The 18,888-nt window shown below is 46.6% G+C and overlaps 1 protein-coding gene across 1 annotated transcript in view; it reads left to right on the top strand.

Moving 5' to 3' along the window:
* Positions 1-7,612: 7,612 nt before the first annotated feature.
* The window catches only part of gabbr1b (gamma-aminobutyric acid (GABA) B receptor, 1b), a 170,534-nt gene continuing 159,258 nt past the window's right edge, over positions 7,613-18,888 (top strand). Inside the window, exon 1 of the mRNA XM_086177738.1 lies at positions 7,613-7,729. The gene's annotated coding sequence lies outside the window, so the exon portion shown is untranslated. The remainder of the gene's footprint in view (positions 7,730-18,888) is intronic.

Here is an 18,888-nt window from a genome sequence, read left to right as displayed (position 1 = left end):
ACTTGAAATACTTCCATCGGAGGCCGTCGTTGGCCTCCATCGTGGAGGTCAAGGACTTCCCTTATGCCAGACCTTCTGTACATGTGACTCCACTCTTGTTCTTCTTGTTGGAGAACGGTATGCTCCTTTGCCCCTTTTTAACTGGCTCATGAAGACCATTGACATACCAAGAGTGGAAGCCGCATCTCCTCGTCTCCTTCCTTTGCTCCTTGTCTTTCGTCCTCCATCCCCCTGGAAAATGTCCAGCGTTCCACCACCCCTGAGAACTTCCACTTCCATCACTCCTTGCAAGCTCTGGCTGCGGTGGACCTCCAAGACGGTCCCCTCGTCTCCTTTCCGTGAAGGTCCCCGAGGCCTCGGCTGATCATCCAGATCCCCCATCTTCTGCCCGTTGTCCTTCTCTTCTTCTGACCTGGTGTTTCTCTAATTCCATCTCTTTGCTGGTCCCTCAGAGTCCAGGAGCTTCTCTGAGACTTTTCCCTCAAGGAGACCAGAGAGGAGGTTTATGGACGGAGGGAAAGAGGACGGAAAAGCGACTCCCCAAAGTCGGAGTCCATCGCGACATAAACGAGCTTCCGAGGAACGAAAACAAACAAATGCCGACGGCGGCGCTCTGAACCAATTAATCACCACGGCAACCAGGAAACGGCGCGCCGAGGCAGCGCTTTGAATCCGCCAGAGGAGGAATATATGAAATTTCAAGAGCGGGACATCAATCCGGAATCTGCGAATCGCCGGGCGAAGACGTTGGAGACGCAACCGAGGGAAGTTCAAGACGACGTGCGGCTCCATGTTTTTATAAAGCGTATCTTTATAGAGACGGTAAAAACATCCGGAAGCCAAACAACAGAATCATAAAATGCTACCGAGCGTCACAAACCTCTCTTGTCAAAGAGCAAACTAAAATACAGCTCAGATGGGGGTCGTAATAAACTCCAACCGAAATTTTAGAAGACAATAAAGTCCGACATAGAAATTGTTTTAAAAAGGACATTTGTCATCAAATTAAAAAAAAATAAAAATGAGAGAGTGAATAGCGATGGTTCCCCAACCTTTTTCAGACCAAAAACCAGTTTTATGGACGTGTTTTAAGCGCAGGGGCTCAAATAAATTTAATCTGAACACAACCACTACACTTTATATCAGGCAATTACAATCATTTTGTAAAAAAAAAAAAAAAAAAAAAAAAAGAATCAAAATTTTCATAGCTAGCATAGGGTTTCATAGCTTCATTAGCTCACCGTTCAATGCAAATAATGCCTAGCATCAGGGTTAGCAGCTTTAGCATCACCCGTAGCCATGAACCCGTATCTTAGGTAGGAATCTTTATTTTCTTTTAAATGTAGCTTTCTTTTTGCCGGCAGTTCGCGGCGCTTCTGCAGGCTCTGGCGACTTTTGTTTACGTCTCGTTTTTCTTTTTCAAGCGCTAGCTCGTGGTCGCCGATGTGAGAAACAGTGCGGCAGGAAGGCGAAAGCGGGAACAGTCGTCGCGCAAAATAAGATCCGGAAGGTCGAATGAAAGAACATCATTTGTACCAAGAAAGATTTTCCTGGCATCGAATGATCTGTGGAACGGTACCGATCCGGGGGGACCAGAGGTTGTGGGGGTTCCTGTGATACAGGACCTCCTCTCAGCCTCCAGACTGCAGGAGAAGCAGTGGAGATAATGAGTGAACTCCATTCCCGACATATTTCGGACAGCTTTATTTTCCTCCTACTCGCTGTTGGTCTTTATCATTATCCTCGTCATCATCGCAGTCATGGCCGCCGTTACCCTGCACCTCTTGAGTCCTGATCCCCCTCCAGGCGCTCCTGCTGCTCAAATTTGTCCTCATGATTAGCCTTCTTTGGTTATCATTATCGTAACCTTGTGCTCCGCTAATGCTAACCGGCCCCCAAGTCGGTTAACGCTCCTTCTACGGAACGTGGAGTTTCTGAGGGTGCAGCACCAACATAGAGCTTCATTAGCGCTCAGAGGTTGGGGTCTCCTTGCTATTAGCCTCTCTGCTGGCGGTATGCCCGTAGTTGCGTGGGGTGTAATCCGGTATTGACACAAGAAGCGGGAAAGCTTAGTTTCAAGTGAGGAACCCGACACGAGGATGGGAGCTACAAAAATTAGGTATCATCCCTTTCTTTTTTCACAGTTTCAACAGCACATCCGGCTAATCCGTTGGAGGCGAGCCGCCGTGTAGAAATGAGGGATTCCCTTCTTTGACGTGAACTCTTTGAAAAGCTCCCTCGAGGAAGTGCCAATATCGGTCACTTGGATAGCTCTAAGCTTCAGAGAGCTCAATCATATAGCTTTTCAGAGCTCGCGGACCATAGGGACGTTTGCTACGGGAAAAGCCTCCTCTTGAGCTTCTCGGCACTCCTGTGCGCCGCCTGTTGTGCTATATTTTATAGAAGCGGACAATGCCGTGGAAAGATAGTGTATAAAGCGACACATTCCCAAAACTGGAGGCCCAAATAGGTGATACCTTGAAAAGGACACTTACTGCACTTCGGATGAACCTAGCTTCTGCCGCTCTTAAGTGCTTGCTCCCAATTTTGAAGATGCGCCTCTTCTGTTGTACCCTGGATTTTAAATGTGATTTGAGTAGACGGGAACACGGGGAAGGCTTTGCAAAAGATTGTCAACCATGCATTGAAGCATCTCTGGCCTGGATGCAAACACAAGCTGGCCGACTCGGCGCTCCCTTGAGTGGGTGTTTATGGTTACACACAGTTTGGAGTTCTCATCCAGAAGCAATTTCTGATATGCAGGACTCGGTCCAACTGTGCTGATGTTCTACCGGCTGCCAATGTCGCAAAGTGGTGCGACCCCGTCAGCCCTCAAGTGTCTTGGCAATTTGTCGCCCGCCTCACTGTGCTTCTACTTTGGCTTTCCTGGCACTGGGCACATTGTGTGGTTTGTAAACTTACAGCTTCACTGCGGTACCCCTACACAGCTTCATACTTTGTAAGTATATCTCTTATTCTCTGTCATGTTGTTACAAATGTGGTCACTGAAACTCCCGGCTTGAAATGCTGGACGGTAATTGCAGGCACGGGGTTGCGATGCCCCTTGAACGCATCATCATTTTGCTCATGTTTGTTCCGTGAGGGTTCTGGGTCGGCTTTTCTGCACGCCAACCTCCACGTCTTTCGTCGGGGGTGACGTTTGCGAGTCGCTTCTCTTGGAGGCCACAAACAACTTCATGCATTTCGTGCTATCGGTGCTACTCCCGTGGCTTCCTGCACATCATCAATCCTGGCGTGATCTAACCATGTGAGGCCGAGTGTCCACCGAAGCATGTACATCTCCGCTGCATGCGATGCCCGTTCATGTTTGACGAGCCATATAGGGGCAACCAGGCGTACAACACACTTGTAGAGCCTTGTCTCCATGGAGGTGTTCGGAGGGACTCTGGTGACCTTGCTGTGGTTACCATGTGCCCGGGCATCTGGGAGGGAGTCGCCGGGCTTTTAAACCGGTTCGCCCGATAAAGGTCCCGGTTGCCGAACGTGGCGATTTGTTCCGTCCTTTGGATGTCCATCAGCGGAGCATTTCGCAGCACGGCCAGGGTGCGAGACTTGTATGTTTTAGCCTTGCCTACAATGAGAACTAACCATTTCCCGCTTGCACCTGCATCTCCACCGCTCTGCTCATTATTATCCTACCTTTTACAGTAATCTCCAACCCGTTCCCTCTTCACCGTCACCATCATCCTCTTGGTCATTTCCCCCGGAGGTATTTTTAAACCAAAGAAAATACTCGAACCTTCTGCTCAGCAGGAACTCCCCGGGCTTGTTCTGTAACCAAGTCCTTTGCTTCCTGAATGACGCAAGTGTAATGCCAAAAAAAAAAAACATTTCCCCTTTTTTTTTCCCAAAAGTGTTTCTCACCTCGAGTGTAGCTGTGAAGCCCGGGGAGTCGTAAGCAGCGACGTATCCAACCAAACATTCACAGCAGGACGTCTTTCCATTTCTTATGTGCCAGAAACACCTGGGAAGGGTCTTACGACATCTGCGGTCATCACACCGTCAAGCCGAAGACGCCGTTGAAGTGCTGGAGGACCGACGCTCCTCGTCCGCCGGTTCGCCCAGATGCTGCGCGACTCGGAGAAGAATCGCTGTCCGAGAAGGAGTCTTTAAATTTCCGTTAAACTCGCTCTTCTCTCCCTGACATTGGCAAAGGCCCGTCCTCTCCCCAAACCCCTTCAAGATCAATTTAACTGATAATGGCTCGGGGCCACGGGGGGGGATAATGGCGGCTATTTGTTTTTAATCTGGGCCATAGAAGCAGGCAGGTTAATGGGATTTTCCACACATTGGAGAAAACGGCCCGGCGCTCCATCTATTCTCCGGCTCCTCTCGGCCGTCTCGTCTTTACAACTGATAAAGCGGATTTTGCCGGCGGCGGCCGGACGGCTGTATTACGGCCGAGCGGGGAGCGAATACATCACGCCGGAGGTCGCGACTATTTATCTACCGGCGCGCCGTCCGTCCATCTGTCTTCTCGTTAACCAATCGGAGGTCTGATTCGTCAGAAGCTCCCGCCGAGGCACTTAAACCCCCCCGTCGTCTTTCTTTATCTGGCGTTCTTCTCATTAAAGGTCATTGTGGAGGAAAGCTCAAGCGGACGTGACCTTTTCATGAAATGCGCGGTTTTACGAACGGCTTTTAGTAATTCTATTTTTTTTTTTTTTTTTTTGGGTGGGGGATTTTTTGATAAATTTTGAATATTTGTCTTTTGTGGACAAGTAAAGTTATCCAAAAATATTCGTCATTTTTTGCTACCTTTTTTTTCCCCTATTGCTGTAAATAAACTCAATCCTGATTAAAAAAAAAATCATGGGATTAATTAATCACCACTGATTAATTAATCCCATTTTTTTTTTTTATTTGTCATTTTTTGCTGGCTCTTTTTCCCAATTGCTGTAAATAAGCTCAATCCTGATTTAAAAAAAATATATAATAGGATTAATTAATTACAACTGATTAATTAATCCCATGATTTTTTTTTATTTGTCATATTTTGCAGGATTTTTTTCCCCCTAGTGCTGTAAATAAACTCAATCCTGATTTAAAAAAAATCATGGGATTAATTAATCACGACTAATTAATCAATATAGTCAGGGGACAAATTTTTTTTTGATTTTTTATCTCTATCGAGAAACATTAAAAAAATGGAAATATTGATAAAAATTATTAAATTCAAATCAGCAAAGAATTTCCAAAATTCGACAAGCGCTCGGATAGAAAATGATCCCTCAGAATTATAAAAAAGAACATTTTAATCGCTTTTAATCAAAATGGGAAATCGCCTCCAAAGTAAAAAAAATAAAAAAATCCAGCAAAAAAGCAAGAAATTTTATTATAATTCACAAAAAAAAAAAAAAAAAAAAAAAATCAAGAGTCCCGGCTGGGGATTCCTGAGGAATTGAAAAAGAAAATCAAATTTAAAAAAAAAAAATCCACTTTTTGGAGACATACCAATTTATCAGCCACTAACATTGAAGTCACAGAGAAGTGTGTGTGTGTGTGTGTGTGTGTGTGTGAGAGACAGATAGCTTAGCTTGATATGTCTTATTTCTCTGGAGCTCCATTCCATTCTGGTCCGGCGGTGAAGTCTTTTATGACTATTTGTTCCAGCCCTTCATCCTGCTGTCGCGGCAACATATGTGGGCCGAGCTGCCAAATGAAAGTCCCATCACACATGAGTTTGTTGGCGCCGGAGTCGAATCAAAGTCTCAGAGGTGTGTGAAGCTCGCACTCAGGATGTGAAACCGCACCGCGTCGGTGGACACGGAGGTTCGTTTTTTAATTCGAGCTGCAAAGTTATCAGCGCTGGAATTACAGCATGATGTCGACGCGCAGGATAATCACCGGCAGCGGCCGGGAAAGAGCAAGAGGCTCGTTTGATGTGTTGACGTGAGCTTCGGAGGAGCGATAATGGAGTTATGTCCAATTTCCCTTCAGATGAACGCATGCGCAAAAGAAGCTTGTGCGCCACGTGGACGGAGGTCGCCTCGGAACCGCTGAGCAACAAAATGAGCATACAAGTGAAGTGCCATACTGTAGACTAGGGTTCAGAACAAGGAGCGCAAGAAGGTCCAACCCCTTTGCGTCTTTGGGACCGAACATTCCCGGTTCAATTTCTGACTCCTCCTAGTGCGTCGAAGTGTTGTTGAGCTAACCGGCTAGCTAACCGCTCCCCTAGCGCTAGCGGACGGCAGGCTACTGTTCGCGGTTCATCCATGATGGGTCCATTGCAGAGAAGGAACTTCCCCACGAGGGATTAATAAAGGATACATTATGTATTTATTTCTTCTTTTAAATGAGGCTACGTGCCGCCTCGAGTAGCTTCAGCACTTCCTTTGTTGGAAGCATCTGCTGAGTCCGAAACAGGAAGTGGTAGACGCGAGGTGGACAAAGGTAGTGCAAAACTGTCTGGTTTCTCTTCCTAGCGAGGACCTTCAGTTGCCCCGTCCGAGATCATCTCAGACCGAGATCACCCGAGGTGCAGGTTCAGGTGCCGGACGATAAAAGCTAGCTAAGAATTAGCCGCGCTAGGAGCACATCAAACCGTCTGCTAGCAAGATCTCTCCAGCGATCACTGTAAAGCACCAGGTTTAGCGGAGAACGGATGAAGGCCATCGGGTTGCCGCCTCCGTGGTTAAGAACATCTAGCTGACCAAAGGGAGCACGAAGCAAAACATCTGCTACCTTCTCGTATCCTCAGAGGTGGACCAATAAGCAGCAAACACTTGGACCTTCCATCTGAAGACACCTTTTTGGGGCGATACAAAATGCGACTGCTTGTTCACACCTTCACGGGGAATGAGTCCGTTCCATCGAGGAAAGCCTGAGGAGGCCAGTCGTTCTTCTCACCGGTCACTGAACCGGTGAACCAAGCCTGCTGAGATGTTCTGAGCGTCCATCCATCCATCCATCCATCTTCTGCCTCTTGTCTAGACTTCTCTCTTGCAGCTCTTCTTGGGGAGCTCCAAGGCGTCTCCTGAGCTCCTCCCGGACAATCGATCTTCTCTGAGGGCACCTTGAGGAGCAAACTGGACTTGTATGCTCGGGTTCTTCTGTCGGCGACCTTCAGCTCGTGACCATCTCAGCTTCTTCTTCGGTCCATCTCCAGCTCCGAGATACTTGACCTCCTGAACATCTTCTCAAACGGCTCCGCTGAAGCTCTCTGGAAAGCCGCCTGCGTGGAGACCATCTATCGAAGTATTGATCAGTATCGATATGTTGTGCAGAATGAAAACAATCACCACTCGATCAATAATGTTTCTTTTTTTTCCACGCACACATTCATGCGTTACCGTGTTTTCCCGCACCGTCAGCCCCTCCCTTCCCCATATCGATCGATATCTATCGATCCTGCGTGGCGTGACGTGCGTGGCGTGCGTGGCGTGGCGTGGCCTCTCATCGACACGCCTCCACCTGAGCGCTCTTTTCCTTTTTTTTTCCCAGCGGACCTTGAATGCAGCATCGCAGGCTGCATCCCACGGTGACGTCACCAGAGAGAGAGAGAGAGAGGTGTGGATGGAGCTCCACAGTGCGCGCGGCTGCTCGTCCACGCACGGAGCCGCGATTCCCCGCGCGGCGTGGACAGGATTAATCCACGCCGGAGCTCTGCGGACTATTTGTCTCCAGGACGCACTTTTTCTTCTTCTTCTTGTCTCCTCGCTGCGGACGTGCACGCCGTGTCCGTGCGTCGGCGGGAGCCGTGCGTGTGAGTATGACTCGAGCGGCGTGCCCGTTCACGCTGAACTTTGCCATCGCCGTGCGTGATGCGGCGCCACATCCGACGTGCGTCGGGGAGTTTGTGGGGGGGCGGCGTGCACGATGCGCGTGTCCGCACATCCATCACGCATTGATGCATTGACACCCCACGCCACGCGCCGTTTGCACGTGCGCTCCCCGTGTGTCGCGCCCCCCCCCCCCCCAGCTCCACGCAAGCGGGATTGTCAGCGAAGTCTCGCGGGCGCGAGCGCGCGTGTTTGAAGTTAACGTGACGAGAGTGGGGATGTCCTCACGCGAGGACGGTGTGGGTGCGCGCGCGTGTGTGTGTGTGTGTGTGCGCGCGCGTCTTCCAGCGCAGAGCTTGATTCCCGCTGCTGTTCCCACGCACAGGAAACCCTCGTGCACGGGGACCAGGTCACAGGTCCGTGGGCTCCTTGGGGAAACACTTGTCACGTTCTCAGCAGTGACTTCGGATCTCCATGTTTGGAGCTGAACCTTCTGCAGAGCTTCTGGAGGAGACACCTCTGGTCCCGGCCTGCACTTCCAGCTGTGGCCACTAGGGGGCGCGAAAGCGTGTAAAGGTGTGTGTGTGTGCGCGTGGAGTGTGTGTGCGTGAAAATGTAACAAGATTTAGATTTGGAGGGGTTCACCCTCAGCGGCCAATCACAGGGCTGCGTGGAGAAGGAGCTCATTCACCCTCTCATTCGTGCGTCACATAGAAAAAATACAATATTCACCCTTTCATTCATAAATAACAGGCAAAATATTCACCCTCTTATTCACACGTCGAATAGAAAGTCAGCAATTCACCCTCTCATTTGCATTTTATGTAGAAAAAATACAATATTCACCCTCTCATTTGTATTTTATGTAGAAAAAATACAATATTCACCCTCTCATTTGTATTTTATGTAGAAAAAAATACAATATTCACCCTCTCATTTGTATTTTATGTAGAAAAAATACAATATTCACCCTCTCATTTGTATTTTATGTAGAAAAAAATACAATATTCACCCTCTCATTTGTATTTTATGTAGAAAAAATACAATATTCACCCTCTCATTCACAAATATCAACATTATTTTCACCCTCTCATTCACACGTCATGCAGAAAAAATACAATATTCACCCTCTGATTCACTTTTAACGGCAACATCATTTTCACCCTTTCATTAACACATCGAATAGAAAGTTAGCAATTCACCCTCTCATTTGCATGTCAGAAATTCATAAAATCATCCTCTCATTCTCAAATAACCGGCAAAATATTCACCCTCTCATTCACACGTCTAATAGAAAGTCAGCAATTCACCCTCTCATTCACAAAAAATAGGAATAATTTTCACCCTTTAATTCCCACGTTATATATATAGAAGTAAGGAATTCACCCTCTCATTCACATGTCACATAGAGACATACAACATTCACCCTCTCATTCGCTAATATCGACATCATTTTCACCCTCTCATTTGCATTTTATATAGAAAAAAATACAACATTCACCCTCTCATTCATAAATAATGGTGACATCATTTTCACCTTCTCATTCTTAGCTCTTATAGAAAATATACAACATTCACCCTCTCATTCACACGTCATATAGAAAATTTATCAATTCACCCTCTCATTAGCATGTCTTATTGGGGGTCAATCATTCACCCTCATTCACATGTCATATAGAAAAATATATAAAAATATAAAATATAAAAAACATCATTTTCAGAAAAAGATATAGAAAAATATAGAAAAAAATACATTATAGATATAGAAAAAATACAACATTCGCCCTCTTATTCTCAAATAATAGACATGATATTCACCCTGTCATTCACATGTCATACAGAAAAAATATACAAAAATGTAATATATAAAAATTCACCCTATCATTCACAAATAATGAGAATATCATTTTCATATAGAAAAAATATAAAAAAATATAGAAAAAATACAGCATTCACCCTCTTATTCACAAATAATAGACATAATATTCACCCTCTCATTCACATGTCATAGAAAAAATATATAAAATTATAAAATATAAAAAAATTCACCCTCTCATTCACGAATATTGGCAACACCATTTTCATACAGGAAAAAATATAGAAAAAATATTAAAAAATATAGAAAAAATATAAAAGAACATAGAAAAAATACAACATTCACCCTCTTATTCACAAATTGACATAATTTTCACCCTCTCATTCACACGTCATATAGAAAAAATATATAAAATTATAAAATATAAAAAAATCACCCTCTCATTCACGAATAATAGCAACATCATTTTCATACAGGAAAAAAATATCGAAAAATATTAAAAAAAATACAACATTCACCCTCTCATTCACACGTCATATAGAAAAAGTATATAAAAATATAACGTATAAAAAAATTCACGAATGGCAACCTTATTTTCATTTAGAAAAAATATAGAAAAAAATATAGAAAAATATAGAAATGATACATTATAGCTATATAGAAAAAAATACAATATTCACCCTGTCATTGACACGTCACATAGAAATTCCCCCTCTCATCCAGGTCCAGGTTTCCGTGGCGATCACGGAGCTGAGATGTTTTCTGTAAAGCTTCTGAAGGTCTCCTCGATGACCGAGCGAATGAGGTTCTCCGAGGAGCCGGGCCAGGAGGTGCAGGCCAAGGAAGGAGTTACCTTCTAGTGCCAGAAGGTCTGAAAAGGCCTTCCTCCGGAGGTGGAGATGTTGAAGAACTCAGGATTGTCTTCACTGAGATCCTAAAGATGGTCCCTCACGAAGCACGTTTGTGTGTGTGTGTGTGTGTGTGTGTGTGTGATCCTCTACCGAAGCTCTCAGTGTTTTAGATCTTTGGTTGTGGTCTGGTCTCCTCCTCTGGGTCTCCATCTCTAGTCTTCATCTGGACCTCCAACCTCAGCATCCTTCTATCCAGATCTTCTCCACATCCAAACCATCTCAGTCTGACTTTATCCAACATGTGATGGACTCCTTCCTGAGAACCTCCACATCTTGGTCTCCAGCTTGCCGCCTCCAGCTCTGCCTCCTGTCTTTTCCATCTTCTCCATCTTTGGTTGTATCTCAGCAGCTTCAGTAACATCGCAGAGCTTCAGGGAACGTCTTAATAATTCTTTGGAGGAACTTCCCACAGCTCCAAGAACCTTTTCAGCAAGGAGGAGGCTTCTGGGTGGTTTGGGACAGCAGAGGAACCAGAGACCTTCAGCTCCTCGAACCATCTTAGCTCCTCCTCCCAAGAGGCAGGCTCTCGGTCTGCTTCCGTGGAGGGTTCGTGGAGAACATGAACACTGCGAGATCTTCGCTCTCCATCTAGTCTACATCGTCTTCTTCTTCTTCTGAGGTTTGTTTTGGAGGTGGAGCTCCAGCTTTTTCTAGAATCTCGTGTTTGTCGATGGTGTCCATCTTCCTGGTGGACCCGCTGGAGATAGAACCCCTGAGAACCCGGACGTTCAGGCAAAACCTCTGGTGACACCTCCGGAGAACCTCCATTCTCGATCTGACCCGGATCTCCAGCCTGCGTGGAAGCAGAAACATCTGGACGGCGGCGTTTTCTTCTCCAAGCGTTCGAACCGTGTCGGGTTTTATCTCCGCTTGGACGGAAACTCGCCGCTTCTCCGTCCGGACCGGCCTCTCCAACGCTGCGGAAACACACCAGCACGGCGCAGCCTGCCGCCTACCAATAAGCCCTGTGTGTGTGTGTGTGTGTGTGTGTGTGTGTGTGTGTGTGTGGTGTAACATTGTTAGCTGGCATATATTTGCCTCTCATTTCCATTTTCCCGCGGAGACGTTTGGCAGACGGAGTTACGAGGCAGCAGGTAGGGGGCGTCATTGTCTGGCCCAAGGACACATGGTGCTTGTCAGGATCAAACCTGACACTCTGTGTGTGTGTGTGTGTGTGTGTGTGTGTGTGTGTGTGTGTGTGTGTGTGAGGGGGGTGGACTATGAAAAATCTGTGCAGTGGAAATGAAATGCCTTGTAATACTTATCCCCCACACCGACACCCTGCCTCCACTGGAGCAGATTATCTCTGTGCTGGAGGAGTGTGTGTGTGTGTGTGTGTGTGTGTGTGTGTGTGTGTGTGTGTGTGTGTGTGTGTGTGTATGTGAGACCATTCACGCGCGCCCAGCAGCGATGCATCGTGACCGAACAGCGTTGCGATTAAGAATCGTTGACTGCCGATGGGTTGATGTGAAGGTGCAGCCGGTCTGAGGCTCTTCAGGTTGGAGGTCCTGCCGTGACCTTTGACCTCACCCGAGGTCAAAGGTCACGTCAGCAGCGAAAGATAAAACCTCTCCCATGTGTAGTTTCATTCTTGTCGAATTGACCATGACGGAGTGTGTGTTTCCGTCAAGGAGCTGGATTGATTTTGGGTGTCTGATCTTCATTCATTCACTCATTCATTCTTGATATTACTTATCCTGAAGTTTTGAGGGGCGGAGCCTGTCCCAACTGTGATTGGCTGAGATATTGGCTGTCTGTTATTGGCTGTCTCCATTTGAGCTGTGAATGAGTGAGTGAATGTCAGCGTGCTTAGCTAAGACACATGAATGAGAGGGTGAATGTTAGCATGCTTAGCTCAGACACATGAATGAGAGGGTGAATGTTGCTTAGCTCAGACACATGAATGAGAGGGTGAATGTCAGCATGCTTAGCTAAGACACATGAATGAGAGGGTGAATGTTAGCATGCTTAGCTCAGACACATGAATGAGAGGGTGAATGTCAGCATGCTTAGCTCAGACACATGAATGAGAGGGTGAATGTTGCTTAGCTAAGACACATGAATGAGAGGGTGAATGTTAGCATGCTTAGCTCAGACACATGAATGAGAGGGTGAATGTCAGCATGCTTAGCTCAGACACATGAATGAGAGGGTGAATGTTGCTTAGCTAAGACACATGAATGAGAGGGTGAATGTTAGCATGCTTAGCTCAGACACATGAATGAGAGGGTGAATGTCAGCATGCTTAGCTCAGACACATGAATGAGAGGGTGAATGTTGCTTAGCTAAGACACATGAATGAGAGGGTGAATGTTAGCATGCTTAGCTCAGACACATGAATGAGAGGGTGAATGTCAGCATGCTTAGCTCAGACACATGAATGAGAGGGTGAATGTTGCTTAGCTAAGACACATGAATGAGAGGGTGAATGTTAGCATGCTTAGCTAAGACACATGAATGAGAGGGTGAATGTCAGCATGCTTAGCTCAGACACATGAATGAGAGGGTGAATGTTGCTTAGCTAAGACACATGAATGAGAGGGTGAATGTTAGCATGCTTAGCTCAGACACATGAATGAGAGGGTGAATGTCAGCATGCTTAGCTAAGACACATGAATGAGAGGGTGAATGTCAGCATGCTTAGCTCAGACACATGAATGAGAGGGTGAATGTTAGCATGCTTAGCTCAGACACATGAATGAGAGGGTGAATGTCAGCATGCTTAGCTCAGACACATGAATGAGAGGGTGAATGTTGCTTAGCTAAGACACATGAATGAGAGGGTGAATGTTAGCATGCTTAGCTCAGACACATGAATGAGAGGGTGAATGTCAGCATGCTTAGCTCAGACACATGAATGAGAGGGTGAATGTTGCTTAGCTAAGACACATGAATGAGAGGGTGAATGTTAGCATGCTTAGCTCAGACACATGAATGAGAGGGTGAATGTCAGCATGCTTAGCTCAGACACATGAATGAGAGGGTGAATGTTGCTTAGCTAAGACACATGAATGAGAGGGTGAATGTTAGCATGCTTAGCTAAGACACATGAATGAGAGGGTGAATGTCAGCATGCTTAGCTCAGACACATGAATGAGAGGGTGAATGTTGCTTAGCTAAGACACATGAATGAGAGGGTGAATGTTAGCATGCTTAGCTCAGACACATGAATGAGAGGGTGAATGTCAGCATGCTTAGCTAAGACACATGAATGAGAGGGTGAATGTCAGCATGCTTAGCTAAGACACATGAATGAGAGGGTGAATGTTAGCATGCTTAGCTCAGACACATGAATGAGAGGGTGAATGTTAGCATGCTTAGCTAAGACACATGAATGAGAGGGTGAATGTTAGCATGCTTAGCTCAGACACATGAATGAGAGGGTGAATGTTAGCATGCTTAGCTCAGACACATGAATGAGAGTGTGAACGTTACCTTGCTTCTATGTCACATGAGTGAGAGGGTGAATGTTAGCATGCTTAGCTAAGACACATGAATGAGAGGGTGAATGTCAGCATGCTAAGCTAGGACACATGAGTGAGAGGGTGAATGTTAGCACGCTTAGCTAAGACACATGAATGAGAGGGTGAATGTTAGCATGCTAAGCTAGGACACATGAGTGAGAGGGTGAATGTTAGCATGCTTTGCTAAGACACACGAAAGGGTGAATGTTAGCATGCTTAGCTAAGACACATGAAAGGGTGAATGGTTGTCCAATGGCAGCTGTGCTGCAGTGCAGGACGAGCTGTGTAATGAATGAATGAGTGAATTCATATTTCCTGTACTGTCATTTTTGGACTATTGAGCGCACATGAATATGAGCCGCACCGGCTAAAAATAAGTAAATAAATGTATGTGTACATATGTAGGCCGCACTTGTCTATGATCTGCAGGTGTCCAGGTTCTAACATGAGATATTTACACTTTTAATTAAATACATACCACTAACATCCACCAATACGTACTGGAAATACTTTTCTTCCAAACAGCGGCTGTTGAAAAAGATGAATAATAAATAACACAATCCATCCATTTTCTATCTTCTTCTTCCTCCTGCGCACTAAAACCGTTAAACTTGTCTTCTTCAGCGTCGGAATTGAACGGCCTCAGAATTTCACGCTCGTTCCTTCGGTTTGATGTCACCAGGCTAAATGTTTTAGCGGCGTGAAGCTCGTTTGACCCCCAAAAAAATCCATAAATGAGCCGCAGTGTTGAAAGCATGCAAAAAAAAAAGTAGCGTCTCCATGATTAATTCTCCCAGAAGTCCCTTTTTTTTTTTTTTTGTATTTTTGTACCTCAACTTGGGGGGAAAACGGACGTCTTTCATTTGAACGTCATCGGACGGACGTCCGTCGAGCGTCTCCGTCAGCTTCGCTCTTCGCCAAGATGACTAATGATGACGGTGGGATAATAGCGGATGAAGGATTCGATCTGGACGGCCGGCGAACGAACATCGCGGACAGACGAGTGGCAAATGTGCAGAAAATATTTGGCGGCGGCGGGCGCCAGCTCCGAGCGGCCAATGGAGGCCTGGCGTCGGTCCCGGCAGGAAGTGACGGCGGCCATCAGAGGCCCGACACAGATACCAACCCTCGGCGGCCGACGCGCTTTCCTCCCGTTTATCTTCTAGATTTCGACGGATTTACGGGGATGAAGGGATTAGTTTTGACTTCAAACACCCCGTATTTGAACTTCCACGGTCGTGTGTGTGTGTGTGTGTGTGTGTGTGTGTCCTTCTATCGGAGTCTTAGTGGGATAGACTTCCCGCCGGCTTCTGAAGCCACCGTCTGCTCCTCAAAGGTGTCTAACCTCCAAAATAAAGTCCTTGCAGGGATTCTGTCTGTCGAACTGACGTTTCTATCCTGAGGATCAGCAGGAAGCAGTCAGAAGATTGGATTCCCACTGGTGTGTGTGGGGTCTCCATGTTCCTCATGTTCCTCAGGGTTCCTTCCGGGTTCCTCAAACAAACCTCTCTGGAGACGCCGAATCGTCCAGATGTGTGTGAAAGCCCTCTGTGAAAGTATTTCTAAAATGTCCTCGCGCTTCTTTTCGAGCTCCTTCTGATCTTCACACATCACGTTGGTCTTCAGCGGCACCACGTTTTAATTACCGGACCAAAGCCTCACTTCTGCTGCGGGTTAAAAGAAAAAAAAAAAAAAAGAGTGTATATATCCACCTAGATATTAGCTTGTAGCAGCAGGTTGTTCCTATTAGTGGCAAAATGGCTTCTTCGGTTTCAAATCATCCTGGTTTTCAAGCTGAGAAGGTTCATGGATCCTGAAAGGTGACTTTTTCCAACCACTGGGCATCAGGATCTGGAGCAGATCTCTTTGAGATGCTCTCCGGAGACGAGCGAGCGCACTGTCAGGCTCCACCAAGGCGGCTTCTGCCTCCACCGCTTCATACTGGTAGCGCTAACAGATACATGCTAGTAGCTAAAATGGTACAATGATAATTCTAGCATTTATAAAAGTAATGACAATGGTGGATGCGCCACATCGGTGCGGTCACAAACACACACCGATAGCAGGCGCTACAGGTTTAGCATGGGAAATAATACACTTCTCATGCTAACATACAGGTTTGCTATCACAAGCGGTGGAAACAACAGTTTACAGCGATTATGTGAGATTTAAATTGAGTTCTTCTTCCTGTGCTGGACCATCCTTGTCACTTGTGGAGAAGATAGCAGCATTTACCCTCTTGAGTATCGTTTGAGGAAGTCTGGAGTGGCAGAGAAGTATGTTAGACTGGTGCAGGACATGTATGCTTTCTGTGAGACAGTGCTCAGGTGTGCTGTAGGGGTAACAGAGAAGGTCAAGGTGGAGGTGGGACTCCATCAGAGATCAGTTCTGAGCCCCTTCTTGTTTGCAGTGATGATGGACAGGCTGACAGATGAGGTCAGACAGGAATCCCCATGGACCATGATGTTTGCAGATGACATTGTGATCTGTAGTGATAGCAGAGAACAGGCGGAGAAACATCTAGAGAGGTGGAGGTATGCTCTGGAAAGGAGAAGATTGAAGGTTAGTTGCAGCAAGAGAGAGTTAATGTGTGTGAATGAGAGGAACTCGGGTGGAACGGTGAGGCTACAGGGAGTGGAGATCAAGAAGCTGGAGGATTTCAAGTATTTGGGGTCAACAGTCCAGAGAGTAGAAGAGTGTGGAGAAAAGATAAAGAAGTAGGTTTTACCAGCCTGGAATAGATGAAGAAAAGTGTCAGGGGGACAATGAGATAGAAGAACTTCAGCTGGAATGAAGGGAAAGGTGGTGAGATGGTCGTCACAGAGATGAAGATGTCAAGGTTCTCTTTGGGAGTGACCAGGATGGAGAGGATCAGGAAGGAGTCCATCAGAGGGATGGCACATGGTAGATGTTCTGGACATAGACTGATGGTTGGGATAGTGAATATATTGATAGACAGATGCTGGAGTTGGAGGTCTAGAGGAAGACCATAGAGAAGACTGATGGACGTCGTGACAGAGGAGAATCCAGAGAATAAGGTTGGATGGAGAAGGTGGATTCGCTGTGGAGATCAGAACAATACACGGCGTCTTAAAGTTATTGTGATATAATTGTGAGATGAAACGCAGCCGTGAGTTGAATACAATCCTCACCTCCGGCGAGAACGTATGGACACACACGGCTGCAGCGCCGACGCCTCGCCTCTAATGGCGTTTTTATGCCGCTCTGAGCGTCTTGCTGTGTGGAAACCGACGTTGCAGCTCCGTTCTCCTGCTCTAAAGCCTAATATCTGTGAGTGGAAATGGACTCAAGTCACAGCCCTGCTGTTCTTCACCGCTAAATATGCAGCCGAGCTTCGGGTGTCGCGGCGGGCGGTTTCCAAATCTAGGAAGGGATTGTTATTTTATCCTGTTTCTGCCGGGGAATATTCTCGCCGTATCCTTGTCAGATGGTTGAAGACCTTCTTCCTACTGCCTCCTGGTCTCTAAGCAGGTGGACGCCTGCTGGGGTCTCCTGCTTTGTCCCGGTCATACATGTCCTGCACCCCTGTGACAACTTCTTCTTTCCTTCGGTCTTTTCCCTTCAGGGGTCGTCGACCCGGCTCACGACATCCATAAATCTTCTCTTTGACCTCCAATTCCAGCATCCGTCTACAAATATACTCACTATCCCAACCATCTCAGTCGACAGCCGATACCTTAAATCCAAACAATGCCCTTTTTGGGTTGATTTAACAAAAAGTTTCCAACAAAAACCTCAAGTTTATGAACATTTTCTAAATATCAGCACCAAAGACAAAAAGCACCAATTGAAAATAAGGAGAAAAAAGGATAAATTGCACTTTTGTTTACAAAAGGGAAACGGAAATAGAAATAGAAATGGTTGAGAGTACCGTAATTTCCGGACTATTGGGCGCGCCTCAATATAAGCCGCACTGGCTAGCCGATCGCTATCTTTAGCTTCCTCCTGCGCATTAAAACCGTCAAAGTCGTCTTCTTCGGTGTCGGAGTTGAACGGACTCAGAATTTCCCGGTCATTTCATCGGTCCGATGTGACCAGGATAAACGTTTTAGCGGCGTAAAGCTAGTTAGCGTCCCCCACCCAAAAAAGTCCATATATTAGCCCCATCGTTGTTACGTGAAAAAAGTCGCGGCTTATCGTCCGAAAATTACGGTAATCAATCACCCCAGAAAGACCTGGGATCTGTGGAAAATTAGCTAAAAGAGGAACAAAAATAGAGTCGCCTGTTTGTGATTTTCCGAACCTCAACCGAGGGCGGCGCCGCTACATGAAGTTAGCGAGCGGCCGCGTTAGCCCTGTTAGATCCGTTAGCCCTGTTGGCGGGCTCTTAACGGGAACCGAGTGAGGGACCGTCAGGAGACGGGGAAATCAACCAATGGCGAGAGGCAAAGGTTCTGCCGCGCCGCCGGCTGCAGGAGGCGTCACGCAACATTAGGTGCATTAATACGCCGTACAAGTAGCTGTAAAACGCCGCGGAAAAGGCGCCGGGGACAAATCAGCTCCCCTGTCCGGGCTCGGCGGGAAACAAATGCAGCATCAGCATCGGCTCGGCCCGGACGGACGTATCGCTTCGCTGATATCATCGGACCTCAAGTCATTGACGTGCCTTCTCGCTGATAGGAAAAGGTCCTTTTAGATGCTAGCAGCGCCCGAGTCCCTCGCCCAGAGCTGCACGGGCCGGACGGCACATAAATAGCACAAATGAGTCCAAAACGCTTCTAAAGAAACAGAAGGAAACTGTCGTCTTGGGCGCAAGACGGCGCATTTCTTCTGCGATGATTTTGCCGGCAGGTGGTATTCATGTTTTGGATTTAGCCACGAGCTAAGCGGTTTCGTCGCTAGCTTCCACGTTTTCTTCAGTCTGTTGACGCAGATGAACGAAATAGTCCGTGTTGTTATCTGGAAGTGAAGGCTGTCCAGTTTGGAGACGA

Source organism: Fistularia commersonii, chromosome 30 (genome assembly GCF_037954325.1).
Source record: "Fistularia commersonii isolate RoL2024-O1a breed Wild chromosome 30, RoL_Fcom_v1.0, whole genome shotgun sequence".
In the NCBI taxonomy this organism is placed as follows: domain Eukaryota; kingdom Metazoa; phylum Chordata; class Actinopteri; order Syngnathiformes; family Fistulariidae; genus Fistularia; species Fistularia commersonii.
Note: the sequence above shows the minus strand (reverse complement) of the source record. Positions and strands in the feature narration are given on the sequence as shown.